This window comes from Corapipo altera, unplaced genomic scaffold, assembly GCF_003945725.1.
Source record: "Corapipo altera isolate COAL_440 unplaced genomic scaffold, ASM394572v1 112, whole genome shotgun sequence".
Lineage (NCBI taxonomy): Eukaryota > Metazoa > Chordata > Aves > Passeriformes > Pipridae > Corapipo > Corapipo altera.
Window position 1 is genome coordinate 6,317,808 of NW_020884899.1, and position 24,467 is coordinate 6,342,274.

Sequence of the window (24,467 nt, forward strand, 5' to 3'; positions counted from 1 at the left end):
TGTCTTAATCCTGGCCCTGCTTGCAAGGAATGGATATAACAAATTCTTCTGTTTCAGGACTTTAGGTGTGTTCAGGATCAGGAAGAATTTCCTCCCCCATACACAGGCACACAAGTGACTAGAGGTTATTTTTGCTCCAGAGATTCTGTAGAAACACCAGAAGCTTGTAACAGTGGAATAGGAGAGTCTGAGCAGCCTAGATCAGCACTGCAGGCTGGGTAAAGAAAACCCATGTCTGACTGGTATGCACAGTGTTGATGCAGTGACTCCCCTCTACCCCACCCTCCAGGATGGCAGAGAACAGTCCCTCAGGGTTATCCAGATGTGTATCACCTCCACAGTCCTCTGCTGCTGAGGGAGCCCTCACCATGATGGATGTCTGTTGGCAGCACAGAGTTTAGTCTCTTGGGATTTGTAATGCAGAGGTATCTTTACATCTAATATGGAATCACAGAAAATAAGCCAGTTCTTGACAGATGCCTGCCTAATCTCCACTGAAAAATCTCTCCTGGTGGAAGCTCCATGTCTTGCCCAATCCATCCTCACCCTACTGCTACAAAAGACTGTACCAAGGTCAAACCCGACTCTCCTTGGCTGTGCCTAAGGCCTAGCACTTTAAGTCCTATACAAGGGACAACAATAAGCCTCCTCTCTTGTCTGGCTTTTGGTTTTTTTCCCAGGAACTTCCAGATTTGGAAATGGATATACTCAGGAATAGGCTTAAGAGAGTTTTATCTGATTAAAATGCTCCATGAAGCGATTGCTGTCTTCTCCCTGCTCTGTGCCTCTCTCCCCAGCTCAGGGCATGAACTGGAGGCTTGAAGGAGTTTATCAGTACACCACACCTACATGTTTCCTTCTCCCCTAATAGCATACTGCTCCTGACCTGAAGCATTTCTTCATTCTCCCAAATTCCCATCCTCTTTTGCGCTTTGCTCCCTGGTCAGTCCTGTGCTGCAGTATTACAGGAACAGTGTGATGAGCTGCCAAGAGCAGTAACAAGGGACTCATAAACTTTCCCTCTCAGCCAGGAATAATACCCGAGGACTAGGAGTCCACTCGAATTGCAGACAGGAGGAGGGAAGGAAAAGGAAACCTATTCGCTTGTTTTGCTGCTTAAACAAAAACGTGTTCTCCAAGCTATATCCACACACTGCTTGGCAAGCACAGGAATATTAACTGACTTTGCTGGAAATGCTGACAGCACAACCCTGCAAGACATCCCTGAACACGTGAAGCGTGCAAGACAGGGATCTGGAAATGTGCGTGTGTGTCTTTGTGTCTGTAACTGAAGAGATGCCCTTTGGGAAATTTTGTGAAGACACAAGCACAACTTTGGATTCCCTCTCATTTCCTCCTGAGAACAGCTCAAGGTGAAAGGGATGGCTCAGCAGCATCCAGAGAGCAAGAGGTTCATGCCTCTCTCCGAGTCTTATGTTATTTCCATCTTGCCTTCCCTGTTTGTTTTCCCTTCCCTCCTTTGCCTGTCCCACTCTCCAGGATCGAGCATTTCAGAGGCTCTGTTCCAGCTGGAACAACGTTCATCTGAGCTCCGCGGTTTCTCGACCAGGCAGAAGTCAGGTCCAAGAGGACTTAGGGCTTTCCTCTAAGCCATTACTGAGGTGTTAATATTACCACCCAGAAGCTCTTAGATCCGCGTTCTGCTGCTGGATGCTCGTTAGGCCTGTAACCTTCTCTCCGTGGGGAAGCAATGGCTTCACACCAGCACACCAGCTGGCTGCCCCATTAAGTTCAGGCTCCCCAGAGGAGAAGATGGAGGGCACCAGCATCTTGCTTGGGCAGCTTAATGTATCAACATTTCATGGTGGTCAGGAGAGCGAGGAATCTGCAGGATCATTACTATTCCACAGAGGGAGACACGCGGAAACAGAGTACCATATAAATATATACAAACAAATATATACACACTCAAACCCCAAATCTCAAGTGTCCTAGAGTCTTGGCATTCCTTTAAAGAGATTTATTTCATCCATGAAATTCCCTGCAAGCTTGTGTTCTTGTAAATCTGTAATACAGACTGTCAAATCCCTTCTATGTGATTAAGGGAAGGAAATCTGCCAGTGTCATCCAAGGGCAGTCATTACAGGCAGGCAGAACCTCATCAGTCCACCTGGCTCTATCCATGAGGAAAAGCCTCTGGTGTGGCTGAGGGTGCTATGGCCATGGCACAACCTGTCAGGACACGAAGTTGGGAGAGGAAAAGACATGTTTCCTTCCTTGCAACAAACCAAGCAAATCGCACTATGCCACCCTTAAAGAAAGTTCCAACATAACAGTATTCAGTAGTTTTCAACAGAAGATCTCAATTTACAAAGTAATAGGAAGGAAAACCCATCAAGCTTTATATTAGGTAGGGAAACTGAGGCAGGAATTTGCACAAAGTTTAGAATCATAAAATCACATAATGGTTTGAGTTGGAGGGGACCTTAAAGATCCATCTAAGTTTCAACACCCCCTGCCAACACCCCTGCCACAGACAGGGACACTTTCCACTAGACCAGGTTGCTTAAAGCCCTATCCAACCTGGCCTTGAGCACTTCCAGGGATGGGCCACCCACAACTTGTGTGGGCAAATCACAAGCAATAGGAAATCCTCAGTCTCTGGCTTCATGGTCCAGGGAATCTGTGCACTGGGACACACACTGCACCATTCATCTGCTACCCATGCAAACCTCTCTGTGATGCTCTCATTAAAATGGCTTTGTGTGTGTCTGTTTGTGTGTGTGACACAGAAAGCTGAGCTTGGCTCTTCTGCCTACAACTGGGTAAGGCTGCTGGGTTCTTACTTCTGGCTGTGCCACACATTTCCTGTGTGACCAACTCTTGCTGCAACTGCCCACACAGCCAAGAATAAAAATCATCAGTGCCAGTCATGTAGGCTTAGTTTCACAAGGCAGAAACACAGAGTGGTAAGTACAATACTCAGGAGTGGAAAAGGCTCATAAAGACTTGCTCTTGATCATAGTAGGATTTGGTCCAGTAGGGTTATTATCCTGCTTCCAGCAGCTGCTGCTTCCAGATGCTAGAGGAGAAGGTGTCAAAGCCTCCATCTGCTATGAGTTGTGTGATTCCTTCCTGACCTCACCCCTTGTGAGCTTATGCCTGAAGCAGGGGAACTGATGGCCCATGTGATTTTATTTTCACCGGCGTAACTGCAGACGGTATTCGCCTTGCTAAAAAATAATTGACCACAATATGAGAGATGTGCTGAAAGGCAAAGGTTAGCATGGCTAAAATGTGTCAAATTCAATTACCTGGGACAGAAAGAACTATTGCTACAGGAAGAAAAGGTGAGGTGCTTATGAAAGTGGTGGATAGTGGTTTTCTGCTCTCCATTCTTTCCTTTCGGGTTTCATTGCTTTCAGGTGGTGTGATTTGACTAGCAGCTGCTGGGAAAGCCGACCTGGGCTACTCAGAGACTTCTCAGGATGAAGTTGTCTAATATTTTGTACTGTTGGGAGTGGTCTGACCTATCTGTTGCAGATGTAGTCTCCAACTCAGGAAGTTCTCAAAATGCCTTTCTCCCCCAAACCAGCCAGAAACATGTGGGAAAAGGTCACTGCACTTACACACTGAATATCTACTGCCAGCTCCTGTCTGATGGCTGGGTGGGATCGTAACACCACGATAGTGGCAACATGACTATTTCTGGGAAGCAACTCTGGATAAATAAGGGATATGGTTTGCTCATGGGGCAGGGTGGGTGCACGATGGACCCACAGCTAGAGAAGACTGAGGCTGAATAATGAATGTGTGTGACATAGCACTTGTGTTTTCTGGTAGTTTCATCTAGTTCTCTCCTGGAACATCAGAAGGGTGATCTGAGACACAGGAATAGAGCAGGAAAATCATCACTCACTGGTACAGGCTGCCCATTGCTCACAAGCTGGTTTTCAGGGTGACAAACGTTAAAAGAGGAAAATGGGAATCTTTCAGGAACTGACAAAGGAAATGAAGGAATTAAAAGGGGGAGGGGCGAGAATCAGAGAGAAAACAAAGTCCATGCAAACTTCAGAGGATTCTGTAATGCACTATCTAAGCCAAACTCAGTCTGGGTTGGTTCACTGCCATCGGGGACTTGTATGGCCCAATAACAGCGCCTGTAATCAATCCATCTCACCATAGAATTCATCCCAAATGCTGCAAAATACCTGGTGTCATTCCCTTTGAGTTCCTTTACCTGTCACTTCATCATTTCCCCTGCTCACAGAGGAACAGGGTTCCCCTTCAAACCCATTAGCTGTGTGGCGAGGGTGCCTGGCTGTGTCTGCACCGCAGCATTTGTGTATGTATTGGCTGGTGTGGAGGGACTGCATTTCTGTTTCTTCAGCTATATGAACCATACCCAGAATCAAATGCTCCATCAAAATCCTAACTTCTCTTCAAATCATTAGGAAATTTCTTGCCTGGACTTGTTAGTGGTGGCCTTGTTTCAACCCAAAAAGCAGATTTTTGATTGAAACAAAGAACGGCACTTATGCAACTTCAGCACTGTGGGGAGCATTCCTCAGCAAATACCAGCACTCTATTTTTTTTTTTAATTTTGTTTTTGTTTTAAACGTGTCTTTTTCCTTCTCTCCCACTTCATACAGGAGAAGCTCATGAGATCTGCAGAGATGTAGCACACTGGAAACCACTGCAGCCCTCCTGGTTACAAAACAACAATAACAATAAAAACAAAACATAGTAAAATAAACTCTGGAATGGATGTGGCTAACCAGCTGTTGAAACCTGAGGTTGTGCTTGACTGAACCATGATAGGAAAGAGAGCCCCAGCTACTGAGCACGCTAAACAGCTCCATATCCACCCTGCCTTTCCCCAGCATCCTTCTCCCACATCCCCATTCACAAAACAGGAGCAGCAGATCATTAGCCTGAGGGCTGTTTGTTTTCACTGGGGTTTTATTTTGCTTGTAAAGCCCCAGCCCACAGCATTAAGAAGATCTCTGCAGTGCTGTGGTTACTCCCCTCACAGCCATCTGTGGATGGAGCGATGCTTTCCCAGACAGCAGCACATGTGCACACACAGATCACACTCCCATCCTGGCTGGAGGTGATGTTCATACACCCTGGCTCTTGATGATGTTCATATTCCACCAGTTTCAAGATGAAAGAAAAGTCTGCCTGAATGTCTGAAGGATGCACTGGATATGGGTACACATTGTCAAAACCTCCAAAGGGCCACCCCAACGACTCGTTACCTGGATAAATCCTCCATAAGCAACTATGTCCCCAGCCAAGATCCAAATACCGGCACTTTGTCTTGTGGAGTAGCAACTCCTTGACTCCAGTTAAGCTTTAAATAATTAAAGAGCAAGTATGAGTAGCTGAAAGCACCCACATGTCAGGAGAGAAAAGTCCCTTGGATTTCCTGGCAAGTCTCAGATTAGGGAGGTGCTGAACATCCTCACCTCCTGCAGAGTCACTGCACCAGTGAACCCTAAAGCCCATAGAATGAGACCCAGGGAAAGCTAATCAAATAGATGGGGTTTTGTCATTAAGTATGGCCAGGATCTCTCTTGGAAGATGGGTTGAAACTTCATTAGAGTCACTGGTGTGTGTAAGAACAAAATCTGTCTCCAGCAGCAGCCATACTGTCCCAGTACCACTCATTTGCCCACTGGGCTTCAGGAGTTTTTACACCATTTCCACTGACTATGAACATGTGCAGTTATCCTGGAGAGGCTCAGTACTCCAGACTTCCCTGGCTTTAACATTTATTTCCAAGGACAACACTGTGTGATCCTGACACAGTGCTGAGATTCATCTTGAGATTCAGTGCCATTCCCACCAGCACACATCATCCTCTCAGCACCTTTCAGTGCTCCAGACAAGTTCACCTCCACCAAATATGTTTTCCCACACAAGGGCCTGCAGCTCCCATGGTGGCTTGTTTCAGGTACAGATCTCCTGCTATACCCACTCTTGCCTGTATACTGGGAAAAAGACCATAGCAGCTGCCTCTCCCTCTCTATCCAAGACAGATTTCATTAGAGTCCTTCTACTGGCCATGGGTCTTGTAAGTCCCACCGAATTATAGAAAAGAGATGTTTCAACAGACAGTAAGTGAAAGTGAATCAGATTTGGAGAGCAAAATGCATTCTTCGAGAGTGTAATAAAACATATATTGACTGGGGATTTAATTTATAAGGCTTCCAACCATTGTGCCTTGGGTTGGAAGCCTTGTGAACACTCACTACAGCCCGCAGGGCATTGCTGACATGTCATAAACCTCAGTTTCTCCATAAACAGCACGTGCACGTGTGGATCCATGTAAATAACTGTACATGTATCTGTAGGTCAGACACTTAAATGTGGTCTTAGAAGCCCTTAGAACAATAGGCTGAACCAGATGGTGGTGCAGTCCCAAAGGAGAATCTCATGCAGTAATGCAGAACTTCTGGCAGAATCAGCACAGTTCTAAGAGAAGGATAAATCTCTTCCATTTAGGCATGATGCCTAGGCATTCACTTTCCTTTCTTAAGTGAATAGCTTAAGTCATATTTATTTTCTGAGGTAATCTCCTTGTTTCCTCTCACAGAGTTAGAACTAGGACTGCTATTGTCATTACATGCTCCTAGACTGCCTTCTCCAGTGTGTCGCTGTCCTTCACTGTGACATCCTGGACCTGGTGGTGCCCTGTAGAGCTCTACAATCACCCAGAAAATTCCACGGTTTGGTCTCACAGAGGCTGAAGTTGTCCCTTCCAGCCATAGCATGGATTTGTCATCTTCTTGCTAATTGCTCCTGAGAGCCTGTGAGAAAAAAACTCAGGTCCCTTTCCAGCCAACTTCAGATGGTAGAATACCTCAGGAACGTTTCCTTCTGCATTGGGCTGGGCAGCCATAATTTCAGCTTATTTATGCCTTGCCTTTGATCACTTTTATGAGGGGAAAGACCTCAGCTTGCCCCACCTCAGCTGCAATAAGTGTACACAATAAGCAGATAGTATGGTTGGTTTTGACTTCATAGTCTCTGAACTTTCAGAGGTACATGGATTTTATTAAAGCCTAATTTATGTCTTCTCCTGCCCAAATCTACTCAATGAATTTTGTCATTCTAAGGAAAAATTACAAAAACCATCTTGACAGAGGTTTTCACAAATGCAAGCTCTCAGTCTAAGCTTTTATATAGTTTATAGTAAATAAGAAACAATTTTGTGCTTTGTCTGGTGTCTAGAAGTTTGAGAAACTGTGAACATGGCCTATGTATGTTGTATTGATATATTTACATGACCTTTATTTAAATTATTAAAATTATACCGATAACAAAAATTACTAAAATCTAAAAAATTAAATAAATTTAAAATATTTGCTGGAGTGTTTCAATGGGAAGAGTAAATTATTTAAAACATTTTAATACAAAGGTTTTGGAATAAATCATTTTACATTTTTATTTCTTAGACTGACCCATCTTAATAACATGTTGAGTTTTCAAAATACTCTACAATCACAGTTTTTGTCAGAAGCCAAGGAAAATCCTGCATTCTGAAAATCACGTTTCAAATAAATCTGTCCTTGGTTAAATTCACCCAGGATATGAAAAAACTTTTCCTTTAGATTTCATTCCTAAATTATTTGATTTTCAGTGCTTGTAGTGACACAACAAGCTTTAATTCCAGCTAATTCAACTCATGGAAATCAGTACTAAAAAAACTAAATTCTAATTCCAACTCTGGGACTAATATTAACTTTCTCTGGAACTTCAAAGATCCTAGGGAAAAACTATTATGCATTTTAAACATAAAGATTTTCCAGAAAGGAAAGCAATCAAGCATTATATCTGCCATCACCCCTGTGATAGTCTGTGCAGCTAACTAGACTCAGAGATGCTCAGAGAATCTCAGACTCTGCTTAAGAGTCATAAAGCTAAAGTAAATGAAAATAACACTTTTTTTTAAACCCTCTCATGCATATCTGTAGCCAGGCTCTGGGATCAGCTGCATGGCCTTCAAGGCTTTTATGGCCAAGACTAATCACGCCAAATGCTGGTGGATCACAAACCAGCAAGAGACACAGTACAATGGAGGTGTTGCACACATACTGGAATTGCTAAACCTTTTCCCCCAAGTATTTTATTAAGCATATCCTATGACATAATTGGCGAGGTAATAATAAAACACGTGACAAGTTCTGGACAGTGTTTTAGACAACAAGAGGCGTTTTCTCCTGACGGCTGCCCTACCAAGGGAATCACCGCGATGTGGTACTGCTGCAGCCCCACCAAGCTCACTTTCTAAGGACCACAGTGTGATTTTACTGGGTTCTAGTGATCCCTTGCGCAGACTTACACCGATCAGACTGAACTCCATAAACTCTCCTTCTGGTGCAGCTCAGTGCTACAGCATGTGCTCGGGAAAATTAATGCCTTATTCTTTGATACGCGGCTACTGGGAGGTGTTTCGGCATCGGTGAAGTTTGGAAACACATGTGCCCTAACAAGACTCTCTGCGGCCCCGTTCAACAGCCAGAAAGCTGCTGAATTTCACATTGGGTTATTTGCAAACATGGAAAAAGGGGCTCCTGCCAACCTTCCCAGTGTTCCCTGTAAAACACGTCTGATTTTCACTCACGGTATCGCGGCCGGCTGACAGCAATCAACGCCTCCGCCACAGTGCGAGGGAGCCCTCGTGTAAATGTGCATCAGGCCCCCAGGCTTTGCTAAACCCAGCTGAGAAGCCGTCCTGTCCTTCCAGACATGGGATTGTCATAACCTCCCTCCCAGAAGCAAACTGTGCCTGGACTCACTCCAGCCCTGCCGAACAGCACAAGGCCCTTAGCTCATTCTTCGCTGCTTAAAGCATCTAAATCCATTGCAATTCCTTAACAGAAATTAATTGTAGGTTTCCAGTTCTTAAATCCTTGGAACCTCCAGACTCTCCCACACCTTTTCCCAGTGCTACACTGAAATATGCAATAAACTAAACACATCTATGCAGAAAGAAACTGGAGGAAGAAAAGCTCACAATGCAGTCGAACTCTGGGATGTCTTTTACTCTGCCTGTTAAGATTGCTTTCCCAGTATTGGGTTTACCAGTAACTCCTGATGACTCCTATAGGCATGGAAGCGATTTCCAGCATTTGGGAAGAAGGGATACAGGCCACCTGTTAGCACTTGCTCCTGGTACCTCTTATCCCTTTCTCCTTGGGACATCCCTCAGCCACTGATGGTACCTACTCTGGACCAAGTCTCCATCCAGTGTCCTCAGGGCTAGCAGAAAAGCCTGGGGAGTTATGCCAACCAACAGAGGATATGACCCTTCTTTGAATTTTATTTTAATTGTATTTTGAAAGTACAAAGTGATCTCAAAGAAAATCAAGGAGTATAGGGTGAGCTTTGAAAGCTCATGTCCTAATCAATCTCACACTACATCATCAAAAGATGCAAAAAACAGCATCTTTTCACAGACAATCTATTAAAATTTAAAAATTTAACAAGCTCTCTGTCCTCAGTCTGTCCCTCATACAAGTGCAATTCATAATGCCTGTGCACACTTCAGGCTTTGTTTAGGCTCTTGACATCTGCTTGCTCAAAAATAGCTTTGGCACAGACTTCCTCAACAGCAAATCTACTTACACTTAGGAAAACATGTTGTTTGTTGTTATGGTGCATTACGAGTATAATTCAGAAATATTCACAGGGAAAAAAGAGAATGATTTAGGTCTGGTTTTCTGGCATCAGTCTCTCTCTCCCCTTTTTTTTAACCACAGCATTTTTCTAAGCAGGTTTATCTTGATGGAAAACCATATATACACATACAGAGCCTGCAGACTGCAGACATGCAAAAGTAGTTAATAACTGCAGCATCTTTTTCAAGATTTTTTTCTGTAACCACTGCACAAAAAGCATACATCAGCAAACAAGGAAAGTTAACATCAAGGAGTAAAATAAGAAAGGCCAGACAAACTGTGCAGTAATTTTCGTTTGACATTTATGCTTTAATAGATTCCAGAATCTCATAATTTCTAGGAAGTCCGAAATGGCCATTTGACAGATTTTCACCCTGATGAAAAAGTCATATACTTCAGAGAAAAAATGCAAAATAAAAACAAACAACCTTCCCCACACACAACAGAGTGCCCCTGAAGTATGCAAAATAAAGACTGAATACACCAAATCCAATTCACCTCTGCCTACAGCTCTCCTCAGGCTACAGGGCTGTTATGTGAAGAGGAAAACCTGGGCAAGAGCAAGGATGCTCTGCTCTTAACAGCATGAATTCCCAGACTCCCTGTGGCCCACGCACCACATCCATGCCTGTACAGGTGCAAAGACACCACCTGGTTCATGCTGGACCCAAAGCGATGGCACAGGCAGCACACAGACAGCATCAGGGCATGTGGTGTCTGCAGAATGCATTAATACCCACCCCTCAGGCCAGGCACTGACTTGGTGCCTTCTGGGTGTGTGACAAATCTCCAGATACACTCACACATCAGGCTATGCTGCCTTGCTACTGGACAGTGAAACCTCGTACCTGTGTCAATCGGCACTAACCAGCTCTTAACTGGAGAGGTGGTGAGACCCAGGGCCTGGCGGTGGAGCCCCAGAGCTTGAAACTGAAGATTTCCAAATTCTCAGGCTTTCAGGGCAAAACTCAGCTTCCTTCTGCTCACGGCAGGATCGCCTCTACAGAAACCAGAACCAGTGCCAACCCTCGCAAGGCAGTTTCACTCTGGATCTCCACCCACTTCTGTCACGGTGGATTTCTGACAGGTGACTTAAATGACTTCTTAACAACCATAAACCTCCCTGTTTTGGCCTTTTTTCCTTCTCCCTTGCTCTTTGCTCCCCTCGGCAGAGCAGCTTGGCAACAAGAGTGGCACAGAGAAAATGCAAACACACAACTGACTTCTAAGCACTTCAGCACTGGTTGGCACTTGTGCTCTCTGAAAACCCCCTGGATAAGGACTGGGGCAGAAGGCCTGTCCCTGCCAAACTACTTGCAGTGACTCCTTTGGATCTCAGAGAGCCATTCTGCACTAATCCTGACTGTGACAGGCACGCTGGATTAAGAGAGGCTTTTATTTTCCAGAGCTGTCAATCTGGTATTTTTCCATCCTCAATAAATTCACTTTTTCTATAAACAAAAAATCGACAAAGAAAGAAGATGAACTACAAAGCAATTTAGTCCTGAAATTTCTGGCTGCTTTTCCTTTCCTACTGAGGGATCAAGACATTCTGCTACAGCTTCACTCAGAAAGGTCTTATGGAAATCTCATTTTGATTCTAAAATGATGTTTCCAAATGTACGTTTCCCTCATTAAAAAAATTCACCCTTATTTATCTCTCCTATTGCACAGAAAAGGAACAATAAATTATTCTAGCCCAGAAAGCAAATAGCCAGTGACAAAAAAAAAAAATAAAGGGAGAAGTTGCTTTTCACTTATCTGCTTAAACATTTCAAAATACCTTCTTATTACGTAAAATATGTCTGGCTCAGCTTTGGATGGGGGCCTACTGTGGCTCCATCTCCATGGCAATAGTAATGAGAGATGGCAGCCAGACCTGTACAGCCTCAAATCTTCCTTCTTTTCTCGTGATTTCACTGGTCTTCTTGCCACAAGACTCGATAACAGAGTGGTATTAGTTAACCTGTTCTGTTTTCCAACTGGTTAAAGCTGGAGCAGCCCTTTTTTTTTTTTTTTGGATGAAGCTGGTAACCAAGGATTCACATGAAAATCCAGGAAGTACTTCAAAACTTCGCTAGAAGTAAAGCTGGCATAAGCAATGCAATGGGGGGCTAAAAAAGCTCTTTCAGGCTATCAGCCAGACAAATGGACTTGCAGAAGACGATGCAACCACCACAAAAAGCAAAACCATGCCTTTTGTTTTGCAAATATTTTTTCAGCAAGACAATCTCCACTTCGGTGCACTGGCTGACATACCCTGCGAGGGGGTATGATGTGATTTGGCAGTGTGGATGAAAAAAGACACCAGCAAGAAGGGAAATCAGGACAAGGGATTTGTAATGGAGACTGGCAAGTTCCAGGGACTCAATTTTTAATGACATAATTTTAAGGAAATTCCACACTGGATATCATAAGATCACAGAAATGCTGGTTGGAAGTGATCTCTAAAAGTCTTCAATCCAACCTTCCACTCACAGCAAGACTATTGCTGACAGTAGGTCAGGTCAGCCAACACTTTGTCTAGCCAAGTCTTGAAAGCCTCCAAGGACAGAGATACCACGGCAGCCTGGATAACCAGAAGTGCTTCCAGTGCTGCTCCACCCTCCTCACCAAAAATTTTTCCTTATGTCTAATTTAAACCTCCCAAGCTGCAATTTGCTGCTCCTCACGGCTCACTGTTCTGTTGCGTGGCTTTCCTTGGTTCAACGCTGACATCTTTGTGACTGCCCTTCAAATAGCCCCAGGAGGCTACTCGACCTCCTGCACCTCCTCTTCCCCAGTATGGAGCATCCTGCATCCCTCACTCCTCTCCAAAAATCATGCTCAAGGCTCTTGAGTACCTTGGCTGCAAACGCAGACAGCTCTGAGCAGCACCCCAGTGACACCCCTTGGGTGCAGCCCAGTGTGGCCACGCTGATCTCTGCAATCCCCTTGTCAGCCTAGATCATTTCATGTCCCAGGTACCCTCCTACAGCAATGGGCTCTACTGCTTAATGATGACATCTTATGTGCAAAAGGCAATTAATTCTACATTATTTTTCAACCCAGTTTTGCTTTCCCTGAATATTCCTGGGGCTTGGAGCAAAGAGACTGAGCAGACCTTCACCAGCTTTCACCCCAGCATACATATTTCACTGTATTTCATCATAGCTTCCCTTGCTCATCTAAGATACACATCAGTAAACCAAACATTTATTTAAGGAAAAGGCCTGCTTTTTGGTTTTGTTTTTTGATTTGGTTTCAATTCACTGCATCCTTTTGATATTAAGCAGAAACAGCAGATTGCTCATGACTGCAGAGGGAACGCGCCACCCCCAAAAACTGGGCTGACTTAGTGGCTCAGCGCTGACTTAGAGGGAGAAAACCCTCCTCACAAACCTCACTCTCTGATCCTCTGGCACCCTGTATTCTCTCTAGCAATCCCCCAGGAAAGGACTGATCATGCCTGAGGCTGATTATCTGGTGAGATAAGGTGAGCCCACAGTCCCAGCACCGATGGCTCTAGCCCAAGGAGAAGCCACATGCTGGGAAAAACAACCCAGGGATTTCAAGAGAACAGAATGAGTAGCAGAATGTGTCATTCCTTTACCAATAGCACAAGTGTCTACTGCAAACACAAGTTTAAATTTCTCCTTAAAGCTGTATAACTATTCCAGGCAATAATTTTAGTTTGGATTGAAATGTCCACTCTTGACTTGTCCCTGAAGTGGGTGAAAAGAGAGGCAAACAAGGAGAAAGGAGTGAGGGGTTCTAGTCTGGGCTCTCCCACTCACTAACACAGCAAACTTCTGCAAGTCCCAAACTTTGGTTTCTCCTCTTACTAGTTCTTTATCTAGCAGTGTCCAAACCCTTTAGAGGACATGCCATTATATCCTCTGCAGTGAGTCTTGATCTCATTGCAAACTTGATACTGCCGTTAAAGTAATTCTCAGGATGGCAGTACTTTCAGACTATTTGTAAATGCTAAATATTTGTCTGTGTCCTGTCCTCCTCCTTATGTGTTTGGGCCTAATTGCTTTTTGGATGAACAGAGGAAGTGCTGCATTCATATTTTTTTTTTCTATTATGCTTGAAATTATTCAAAATAAAGTTCTGGGTTTGATTCTCTATGACCTTCAAGTGCCAAGAAATTCATCTGAGCTTTTCAAGCACTAAGAATACCCTAAGTTAGCTGCACAGGGATCAACAGAAGTGGGACTGATTTTATCTGAACTCAGCTCACTGATCATTAGTGGTCTCATCTCTCCACTTTGGCTCCTTCCCTCCTACTGAGCCAAGAGAGACAGGAGCTGCTCTCTGAAAGTGTCCTGCCAAATGCCAGGAATCAGGTTCCACCCTGTAGAAAGATTATTAACTAGTACATGAAACTGTCTCTGGGTCTGCTCCAAAGCCCACTGGAGTCAACAGTGTCTCACTAACCAATGTTAACAGGCATTGGATTAGGGCTTTTCTGGCATATCAACAGCATACTAGTGCAATATCTTTTACATTAAACGTGTCTGGGTTTGTTTGTTCCAAGCTCAAGATACAGTGAACAAAATAACTTCACCCTTAAGAAAATGAACCCAAAGTCCCAGAGCCTGGACAGGGTTTGGCTCTTTTTTTGTTGTTGCTGCTTTTGTTGTTCTGTTTTACCAAATAACCATCACCAGTGCTGTGGAATGGAAATTATTTGGAAGACAATTGCTCAGAATCAAATTAATTATTCCTTCTCTCTTTACTTATGAACGCATATGCTTAAAAGTAATTCCAAGCGGTTTGGATTGCACTGATGATGGAGAGCCAGCGGGAAGCAAGGACTCTTTTCTGCTATATTGCACATAGGAAATGTGATTGATTCCTTTGCCATCATTTCTTATTCTAATGTAATAGTATTTTTCTTGAGGAGACATCTTTTTCTTTTCATCAGCAGATAATAAAGACAAAATCACTCTCTTTAATGTGGTGTGGAATTGTTTGACTTAAACAATAGACTCTTTTCCTAGTTCTACATTCAGAAAATATTTATTGGGAAAATGACAATGAGTGAGTTATAGAGGCCGTAGCTGAACTGAATATGAGTTGATTGTTTTTCCTATAGGCTAAAACCAAGTGGATAATGTCACTTTTGTTACCCTGCTTTCCCAGTCCCCATGTTTATCTTACACATGGTCCCACATTCAGAAACAAATGGCTTTTCATAGCTAAAGCAATTGTGGGTTGTCAGCTGAGCTGCCATAGCAGGCTTGTGCAAATTCTCAGCGCATTGGGAAGTGGGCTGGGTTGGTTCAAAACCACTTCAGGTGGTCAGGCCTTCCTGGTGGGAACATGGCTACCACAGTTCAGCATATTGGTGGCTTGTGGGTCCTTTACAACTGCATCTAGTGGTCTGCTGGGCTTCTCCACCAGAGCTCCATAAGTCTGGAGCACAAGTCTTAGGAGAAGCAGTTGAGGGAACTGGGGTTGTTTTAGTCTGGAGAAAGGGAGACTGAGGGGGGACCTTATAATTTTCTACAGTTACCTGAAAGGAGGTTGTGCTGAGGTGGGGGGTTGGTCTCTTCTCCCAGATAACAAGCAATAGGACAAGAGGAAATTACCTCAAGGGGAGGTTTAGATTGGGTATTAGGAAAAACTTATTAGGCATTGGAACAGGCTACCCAGGGCAGTGGTGGAGTCACCGTTCCTGAAAGTGCTCCAAAAATATGTAGATGTGGTGCTTAGCGACGTGGTTAAGTGGTAGACCTGGCAGGATTAGGTTAATGGGTGGATTTGATGATCTTGGAGGTCTTTTCAAACCTTAATGAGTCTATGATCAGGTGCCAGTACATACTCCAGTATCTCTCATTCCTTTGTGCAGCATGACTACATACACACCCAGACTGTCATGACTCTTAGCTTTCCAGCAGTTAAATGAACCTGTCAAGCACAGCAACATAAATCTGCCAGGATCCTCCCTTTCACCAGGAACCAGGAGAGGTCACTGGTAGAGGAGAGGAAACCAACAAGCTTGAGTTTCTGCAGCACCAGTCACCCACCCACACCCTTCAAAATGTGCAAGGGAAACTGCCACCTCTCCCTCACAGAGGGACTTGGGGGAATTTAATGGCTGTTACTGGCTGATCAAAGGCCCTCAGTGAGACTGACTCAGTGCCCAGTGAAGTCAATGGAAAGCCCTCCCATAGACTTCAGCGGGCTGGGGATGAGACTGTGTTCACAGACTATTATTACTATAATTGATTTATATGAATGCCATGTGTGCTAAAACAATACAAAAGAGCAGAGCATTCAAAAAAATAAATCTTGATTACATCTTTTCCAAGTAACATGTCACAAATTTCTGGTGATCTGAAAAAAGTGATGGTCCAGATGTCTGCTCTCTCCCTTTCCCTTTTGTCAGTCTCACTCCATACAATATTTGGGGTGCAACAAAAGGGAAATTACTGCATTATTCAACGTCCCTCTCCACAAATGTATCTTTCTCCCTTTACTTCTCATTTCTCTCAGTGCTATTTTTTCCCCTGAATCACTGGAATACTTTAATAAAGACAGCAAAGAAGCCAGATGTTTCTGTTGCAAAGACAAGCTCAGTACCTGTAAGTCGTGGAGGGGACTTAATAAACACGAAGTGCTTATTCTTTAGAACATTTCATAGTTTTGCATTCAATTTCCATTTCGAAATCCACCAGAGCTCTTCAAAGATTTTGTTACTTTTCAACATCATAATGTTCCTATCAAAGAAGGAACTCATCAAATCTATTCAGTAACAAAGCTACTAATCCCAGTCTTTTCTTCCAAGGCTTTTTTTTTCCATGTAATTTCATAGCACCAGGATGTCCTGCCACAGTTTAAGAAAGCAAGCCAAAAATTCCATGGGATATAGCTTTTGTTAAGTATGCTTTACTCCAGCTTGCCAGTTACAGAAAGATCAATTGATTTCTAGCCATTGAAAAATAAAACAAAATTAAAGAAAAAAAAAGAAACCAGAAACAACACATAATTCTAAAAACAGTCACCTTTTTAGGGATCTGTAAGAACTTTGCCAGACCAGAATATTCATAGAATAGTAAAAACACATGGAACTTTATATAATAAAGATGAATAAATAGCAGTTTCATGACAGATACTGTTGAATGGCTTGAACCTTCTCCTGCAGTACTGGCCAACCAGCGGATACTGAGAATATTTTGCTGTCTGCTCTACTTTGGATGTATATCTCCCAACTAAAGAATCCAATTGTTGCTTCCTAATAAAGTCATGTTTCCTAGGATAAACATGTGTATTTCCATTACAGACACTGCATAAGGTGTGTATCTAACCTGATCACACATCTTTACATACAAGATGAAAGAAAGGTACAAAGACAGGAAACCTTCACAATATTTAACTTCACACACCTGTGCATTATACATCCCACAAGCTGAGCACTGACCTAAAACCAAACTGACCCTATACCACCACCCTCACCGAACTCCTGAACAACAGCCTGCACTCTCCATTAATCTTTAAGACACCTGTAACTGATGTTATTCAACCTGCAGATACGACTTCCACCACACCACCCTTCAGGGAGACGTCCTTGGCCCTCCAGGTGAGAGTAATTCTCCTGCACGTCCCTCAGGTCCAGAGCCTGCGTAAGTGTCCTCATCTGTTGTTTTCACCTCCAGCTCAGGACAAAATCTTCTACATTTTCTCAGCAAAGCATGTGTATGACATGGCCTTTGTTTCCATCCAGACACTTAAAACCTCATCTTTCTACATCTCATGCCTGAGTCCCAGTGATGCCCTTTTTTTCTGAGCTTGGGATACCCACCTACTCTGGGCACATATTCCTCCAGATAACAACTGTTACAAACCCATTATTTTCATGATCTTGAACATACCTTTATTTTGATGCATTTTTCTCTCTGACTACTGAACCAAGACTGTATTTCTTTACCTCCAGGTCTCTTCAAGAACAATCTTCTGCTGATAATCCCTCATTTGGTATCAAAGGGTTAATTTACATTTCTAGCTGTCCCACCATACCTTCCACACCCTTGGCTATGTTATCAGAGAAAGTCACTCTCTGTCTCTTCTGTTCTCTCCTTCACCACATTGCCTTCCGTGACTCTGTCTTAAACTCTCTTTCACCTGAAATAAAACTAGAGAGAAGTTTGCCTGTCAGGGCACCAAAAGCACTACAGAGGCAAAGTCTACTTTCTTGGTCCTTTTCTGCATGGACTCATCATCTTGGAGGATGTTCTGCTGGAAGTCCTTTGGGGTGAGAACTCACCTTCTCGCTTAAAAATCACTCATTTGTGATGGATGCTGCTGCACCACAAAACCGAATTTACAAGTCATTATTCTTCTATTCATCACACTTCCATTGTCCAATCAAAAAAAACAAGAGTCAACCACAGATATTCAAGTAACTAATCACAAATTAATAAATAATGAAAAGCATGTTCCAGCAGTTTATAAATTAACCTGTGGCACAGCCTGTACTCCCATAAGTTGTCCACTGAACAGTTATGAGGAGAAATAATGTTGCTACAAAAAAGATTTTTTGCAATGAATAATTTGACCAATTTAAGACTAATGAATAATTTGACCATCTTAGGACAGCAGTTATGTCTGGACATTTATTACATCAAATACACTCATTTAAAAAGCAGTCATCCAAAACCACTTCATAATTTGCAAGATGTCAGAGAGGACTTAGTGGTTATCCTTCCAAACTAAACAATTTCTTTTAGCAAAAGAGGGAATTTCTTAGAAAGGAGAACTTGCAGAGCTCTTATGAATTGATAATATATACTGGATTCATATGTCCTACATACATAAAATGAAAAAATATGATCATATACTAAGAAAAAATTCAGTCCTGTACAGCAAATTTCAGAAATTGAGGTATCTGGTTTTTGAAGACACATTCCAGATATTTGAGGATTTTGTTGACTTAGACTGTCAGCTCCAATACTAGATTATGCATAAGGCAAGTTTTGCACCACCACTGCCTATCCGTATATTTCAATATATCTTTAAATTCTTTTTTGATTTACACTAAAGAAAAATCTTCAAGAATATTACAATGATTTTAAGTGGATTTGAACAATAAAAGAATGTGTACTGACTGTCTGGGAAGCCCACCATTGTGTCTTCGAAAGGAAAGACCCAAAAAAGCAAAAAGCAGTAAGAAAATACTACCAGAGAGTGATAAACATCTGGTATTTTAACTTGGTTGTCTGTGAGGGGTGACTGAACACAGCATGATAAAAGCAAGAGGGTACCAGCTGGAAGGAAGTATTGAGTGGCAGTAGAATGAAACTGAGCTAGAACAGAAATAGCTTTTCTAGACTTGGTAAGAGAAATACCACATGGGCGATAAGATAAATATGCAAAAAGGCTGCCAATTTTCCAAGAAGTAGAACTAGCAAAAATACTTAAAATATTAACATCCTGCAGGTTGTTGCATATTTTAAAAACAGGTGTTGTCAGTTCTAAGAAATGAGGGTAAATACTTCTGGTGTAAAAAATGTTTGTTTAATCAGTTCTAGGAATTTTTAAAAAAACAAAATTTTGAAGGAACTCTGCTAGGAAGGAAGGAAAGAGGCCATTCAATAACTGTTCTATCAGCTTTTCGGAATCCATCCTTCTGTATTCCCAGATTGCCATAAAATGTTATGAGAAAGCGTGTCCTGAATTTTTGTGTGGGTCTAAATGGCAACGTGAAGGCTGAGCTCCATCAGTGGGAATACCTGCTTAGGATCCCAAGAGTGTTCATAGTTTAATTACTAACTCAAATTTTCCCTGCAAATTTTCACTTCAGTGAAACACCACAAAGGGTAAGACAGAGCTCACGGGCAACAAGGATGGTCAAACTTTGCTCAGAGAATGTGCACTCCCTAGGCAGGGCTTATTTTGGAGATTTTAGCTTGTATGGCATCTAAGCCATTTGGATCCAGGCCTGTGATTGCCTCAGGAATTTGTTAACACAAATAAAAGGTAATAGCAAGATACTCAGCCATGATTTCAATCAGCACCTTGTGAGCTTGGTAGCACCACCCCAGACTCTAGAAATGGTGAAGCTACTTTTTAGGTGATGCTACATCCTACTCAATGTAATCTCTACAAGCACAGTAACCTCCCCTCCCATTCTTTCAAATCCACACCTTTAGACCTTTACCCTTGTGGAGGTCTAGGGCAGTTTTTTCCCTTTATCTTACTGAGCCTGGATCAGGCCTCAACTTGGCAAGGGAAACATTCTGAGCACACACAAAAAATGTACATTTGGGAAGAATCCTGAGTTGTTTTTTTTAAAGAAGAAAATTCTGCAGAGCACAGGACAGGAAATAATGTGCTCATGGGTGGTTTCCTCCTCCAAAGCAGCTCATACACTGCAGCTGAGACAACACATGCGGCAGCACTGGAGTGGAGTTTCCCCAGTTCCCTCAAATGGGGTTTCACAGCACTAAGAGAGCTACAGCTGGAGGTAAAGATGGTTTTTCAAGGTGTGTCCGCTGAAGGTGGAAGAATTCAGTACTCTTCTTCATAAGCTGGAGCTGGTTTTCTCAACGGGATGTGCTGCTACCTACTCTCTGCTTGGAGAAGTGATAAGTCTGCCTTTCAGGAGCCTCTTTGACACATTTTCATTCTCTGTGGTTTCCTCACAGAAACCAGACACAAAGCCCATGATGGATAGCCCCACACCAGAAGGCCATTTCATCAGCCTACACAGCGATGCCATACAGAGAGGAGGATGCTTGGCCCGTGAAGTCAAACACAGCACTGAAGATTGATCTCTTCTGGAATTCCTGTCTGATGCACTGACCATTAAGTTATGCAAACATGCTAATTCGCAGCGCAGAATAAAGCAACTGCCTCTTGCCTTCCCAGGAATGTTTAATTTGGGGCCCAGCAGGGACAAGACTTTCTGTTAACATGAACATTTTGTTAGTTTTAGCAACAGGGAATGTAAACTACAATGGAAAAAGTAATGAATGAATATTGAGAAAGAAGCTCAAGGTTAAAATTTGTGTCCTCTAATAAATCAAAGTGTGTCTGAGGGGTTACCAACACAAGCATCTGGACTTTTGGAATTATTTTATTCTTTTGCAAAAGTATGAGGTACATCAAGAGGATTATTTGTGGTCCACTGTACGAAGGTGGGCCAAGATGATGCAGGAATTTCCAAATGCCACATGGAGTCTGTGGCAGAACTTGAAAAAACTCCTAGATGTTTAATCACCATTTTTTCCTTGCACTCATTCCTTTCCTTGACTCAATGTCTGTAGCACTCTGTCCACTTATAAAGGTCTTGTCCCCAAAACCAGCAGCCATATAGTATGACCACAGCTCTTATCCTGGCATCTGATTTGAGCTCCAAGAGGAACAGTGGCAGAGGGAACACAGAAAGAGCAGGGACACTGGTGTCCACACAACAGAGCTACCAGGACATCCATCACGCCTTTAGGTTTCAGTGAGGAAAACTCACTCCCTACCTTTTGTGCTTCTCAAATTTACCATGCCATGAACTCCGCAGTCACCTGGAGATTTGCTCGCGTGCCTGCATTGCACCCAAAATCCTCCCGTTTCCCAGAACCAAACTGCAAAAAAGAGCTCATCCCTCTCACTCTCTGGATTAGCACCCAACCTTGTTCTTCAGCTGCAGAGGCCATGTGCTGATCCATGTCCAAGAGGCCAGACTCAGTCCTGTTCTTTAACTCCCTTTGCCCATGCCAGCAGCAGGATGCCAGCACAGCCCACAGCACTCTGCTTACAAAGTGCAACCAATGCTACCGAGGTGAGAGGGGTTTTCCCTTCTTTCCTCTTCCAAAAGTGTCAAGTGCTTTCTGCTAGATCAAAGGAGAAGCAAATTAGTCAATCACACCACTAATGCAGCAGTGGCACGTCAGCTTCCCAGAAGGGCCGTGTGCTCGCTGCCAGCTAACCGCAGGTGTAACCTACTTCTACAAGCAGAGCTATCCATCATCCCCAACATTAAACATCAAGCTTCGACAAAGAGGCCCCTCTGAGCCAGCTCTGGAGTCTCCAGAGCAGAAAAGCTACAGCAGACATGACACCCCAAGGCCGCATTTGTTGGCTCAGTGCTGGCTGGGGCCCCGAGTGCAGGGTGGAGCACACACAGTCACTGGCAGGTGCCCAGCGTGGTTCGGACACCTCGAGCTGCAGCAACATGGGCAGAGAGTACGGAATCCTGCAGCAATACACTGTCATGTGCAACCTTCCTGAATGGCACTTGGCATCCTTGCCCCTTTGCCATCATATCTGGACTTCTGGCTTCCTTGGGAGTGCTGACAACCCTGCTGTCATCTGAGGCAGTGGTGCAGCCAGTGAGTCCTGGCACTGCTGCTGCTGCACGAGCCTTGTGACCACGTAATCAGCCAGGGCGCAAATTCCACATGCCTGTGTACACCTCTCCAGCCCAAAATACCATCCTCCCTCTCCCCTTGTCTCCTTCTAAAGCTTCACGGGCTTGATGATTTGGTTTGGGTTAAACTTTATAAATAATTTTGTTATTTCTCTAGCATGTGTGTGAAATAAAGTGATGTGAAGGGCAGGAAATTCTTTTGTTTTACGTCTTCAGTGTTCGGCTGGATGTGCAAAGTGGGTGAGAAGGAACTTAATCACGGTGGTTTTGAGGTTTTGAGACTATGGGGAACAGAGTAAACTGCTTCCTGATCCTGATTTACATTAAGAGTTGAATCTAATGGAACAAACATCTCTATAATGATAAACGCCCTTTTGCAGCTACACCAACAATCAATTTGGCATCTTCTCCTCTCCTTCCTCCAACTGCTTTTATAGCAAAGACACAGTAACAAAACAGACATCTTTTTTTAATAAACAGCCCTAACTCCTTGTTATTACATGATAACCAGCCCCAGGATGTTATCAAAACAGACAACACGTGTTGCTAGCAGCAGGCACACCATCTCCAGCCCTGTGCTCCAGCACTCTCAAACACCCTTCAGTGGAGGTAGCAAAGAGCACAAAACCACTTCAGATCAGCCCGTGTCCCCAGCTCACATCAGCAAGCCTGAAAATAAACAAGTTGCAGCCTGAGGAGTAATTACATCTCATTGGCGCCCAGCACTGTTCCCACAGGGTGGAGGCAGGAGGCCAAGGAGAGGGGATCAGCTACCAGTCCATCCTCCCGCAGTTTCCCAGTGCCAAGGTAGGAACTGGCAGCAAGGAAAGGGATGTCGTGCTATGCCAACACCAAGAAGTAATTCTTAGTTGTCTGCCTGCAGTCAATATGAGTTTAAACAACTCTTTGTCAGCTTTGCTCGTTGTTAGAAGACCTCACTGAGGCCAAACGAGCCCCTGAAATTGCGCTCTGCTGTTTAAAACAGGTATGCGAGAACAGCAATCCCTCACGGTCCCCAGTTCCCTCACAAGCATCTCGGGCTGGTGGTGCTGCATGGATGCTCAGGTGGTGGCTTTCCACGAAGTGCAGCTCAGGTGGCAGAGTTCGTGTCTCGAGAGCACAGCAGCATAAAAAATGAGAAGTCTCCCACAAACAGGCCTCTGCTGCATGACATCAATTGCTCTCAGCCAAGAATTATTGTGAGTGGAAAGCTCAAGCGGAGTTTGGTTCAGGCTTAATGAATTATGTTCATTTTCCAGCACATTGTTTTGGCTGATAAATCACAGCGTCACGCACCATTAGCATGTAATGATTGGAATATTTAATCAAAGGCCAGCTTTTTGTACCGTTTACCTTTGAGAAACCAGATTTGCTCGCTGGAACAGTTTTGAACCATTACGCACGCTTATCAGCAAAAATCTTTGCTTTATGTCAAGTGTTGCAATATTTAAAGCCCTTGCAGGCAAGCAAGGATTGGGAAAAATGAGTGGCTCACTTAGCTTGACAAATGCAAAAGGATTTGAGATGTTATTTGAAAGAATTGCAGGAAAAGAAAAGAAAAATTAGAAGGAGAACCAACAATTCTGCATTTACAATCAATTATTATAAATGTTCCTTTGTTTTGGGTTTGGATCTCCGAGCAAAATGAGGACTCTTTTGTTTGGGATGCTGTAAGATGTTGTTCTGAAGACAGATCATCATTTTTTTGTTTGGTTGTTTTTTTTCTCAGAGGATGCCTCTCTCGCAGCAGATGCCTCTCCACTCAAAAGCTTTGAGTCCTGAACTCCACACTACCAGGCTGCCCTGAATGCAAATGGGAGCTCTCTAGACAGGAGCTGTTTTGGTGCTTGACAGGAAATCCAGTCCTTGTCTGAGTGATGAGGATGGTTCAGATGTGAGGAGGTTCAGCTGCTCTGCAGCACAGCAAGAGGCCTAAACACAGCCCTGCCCAAGAGTGGCTGAGGACAGAGAGCATCTTCTCAGGCCCTCTTTAACTCACCACATAGGCAGCCATGAAACACCTGGCAAGACAATGCTCTGCACTTCAACATACTTTCCTCTTGTATCTATATACATCTGACAAAGGGGAGACAAAAACCTCGCTTGTTTCTGCCTCATGTTCTCACAACCCCATGGAAAAACTGTTGGGAAATTGTTTGTCCACAAAAGTATACAGCTATCAAAGGCTAAAAGTTAAAAGCACCTCCTACAGAAGGGTGAATCAAAGGTATGCAAAATGGAATACAAATCTGAACTTAAACAGGGTTTCACAACTCCCTCCTGAGTACAATTTATGCTCCTGGATAGGAATGAAGTCTGTGTTTCCAGAGCAGTGGGTGCTTTTGTTTGCTTCTTGAAATGCTTGGTTGAACAGCAGTGCAGAGCTGTAAAAATAGGTTTATTTTTATGTGCTTTATGGGTCTGATTGTTAACAGAAAAGGCCTGAGGGCTGCATGAGTCTGTGT

The 24,467-nt window shown here is 43.5% G+C and overlaps 1 protein-coding gene across 1 annotated transcript in view; it reads right to left on the minus strand.

Annotated features, from left to right (window-relative positions):
* Positions 1 to 24,467, minus strand: part of TRABD2B (TraB domain containing 2B) — a gene marked incomplete at its 5' end in the record, with an annotated part of 277,903 nt that overhangs the window by 181,832 nt on the left and 71,604 nt on the right. The window lies entirely within an intron of this gene.